A 1,586-nucleotide genomic window follows, 5' to 3' on the forward strand; every position below is an offset into this window, starting at 1 on the left:
GCAAAGTCCGCGTCACTATAGGCCCACAACTTGCAGTGGCTCCATCCGCCCTCTGTCTCCTTTCATCCGCAGTCTCAGCTGCTTCGTCCCAGCGAGATACTGCAGTACTCGCTTCGCCAACTTCCAGTCCGTGACCGTGGGTTCATGCGCTCGCCGCGACGCCTTGTGAACAGCAAAAGCTATATCTGGCCTTGTGCAGCGAGCTACCCAGAGTAGGCTGCCCACCAGCGACTGGAACTTCTTCACTGTCGCAACCGCGGACGCACCGGAGATCGGCAATTTCTCTAGTTCGATGTCACATCCATCACTCCATTCTAGTCCAATCGGCATCCGCGCTCCGTGCGCCATACCCATGCCGAACTCATTCAGCATCTCTGTGATCGTGATTTCTTGGTCGAAATCGTACCCATACGACTCATCGTACACGACTCTCATCCCGAGAAACCTCCTGGCCTCTCCCAAATTCTTGATGGATAAGTCTGCAAGTTCCGCAAAGAGCGCATCCACGGCCTCCTGTCCCGTTCCGGTCACTAGTAGGTCATCAACGTATACGCCGACTACCAGCACTTCGCGCCCATGTTGCAGCGGGGCTGCCGTAGCTTTAGCGTCAGAGGAAGACGTTCGACTCAAAGAGTCACTAATACTAAGTTCCTTATCCAAAGGACACTTACAGCCCAAGACCAGGGCTCAAAGTTAATACCTTAACCTTTATGCTTCAAAACCAGAAGTGTTTTATTTACTATTATTGCGGCCAAGCCGCCTAGGGGTAAATGTATCTGTTTAACTATCTAGCATAGTTAAACCTAATCAAATGCATAACGTGTGGCTTTCAGCCAACGTACTGAGAGACCTTGTTAACTCTCCAACTTATGTACTGAGAGTTTGTTAACTCTCCGGGTACTTCGTACCCCTGTGTGTTCCACACCATGTAACTACACTCTCCCCCACTAAGATGAGAACATTCCGTTCTCGAAACTTTCCTCAGCGAGGTCACGTCTTGTTAAGACGGCGGAGGTTACTACACCTCACCCCAGCGTTGTACAGCTCCGTGAGCTCACAAACGCCTACGCATCGTTGATGCCCAACTTCTCGTCGTCGGCCCACGGCCCAATGTTTCAAGCGCAGCGCGCATCTTGCTCTCAAGCGGTCTCAGACCTACGCTCGCGCTCCGCGCCTACTCCAAGAGCTGCAAACCGCTTAGAGCAATGCTCTTGACTCATTCGAGTCGTCGACAACAGCTCAGCGGTTGAACACTCGCTTCACAAGCGATAGGTCGGTGGTTCGAACCCACTAGGGCACAGCCCTCTCGTTCCATGAACGATTGTTCACGCTTGGACAAGCTTAAGGGCAACACCCGTTTAGCTCAATGGTTGAGCGTTGGCTTTGAGAGCCACAGGTCGGTGGTTCGAACCCACCAGGGCACAGCCCTGTCGTTCCATAAACTGTTGTCCTTGAATGGACAAGCTTAAGAGCAATCCGCTTTTAGCTCAGTGGTCGAGCGTTGGCATAGGAAGCCACAGGTCGGTGGTTCGAACCCACCAGGGCACAGCCCTCTCGCTCCATGAACTGTTGTCCTTGAATGGACA

The sequence above is a fragment of the Phytophthora infestans genome, genomic scaffold, assembly GCF_000142945.1.
Source record: "Phytophthora infestans T30-4 supercont1.24 genomic scaffold, whole genome shotgun sequence".
Lineage (NCBI taxonomy): Eukaryota > Oomycota > Peronosporomycetes > Peronosporales > Peronosporaceae > Phytophthora > Phytophthora infestans.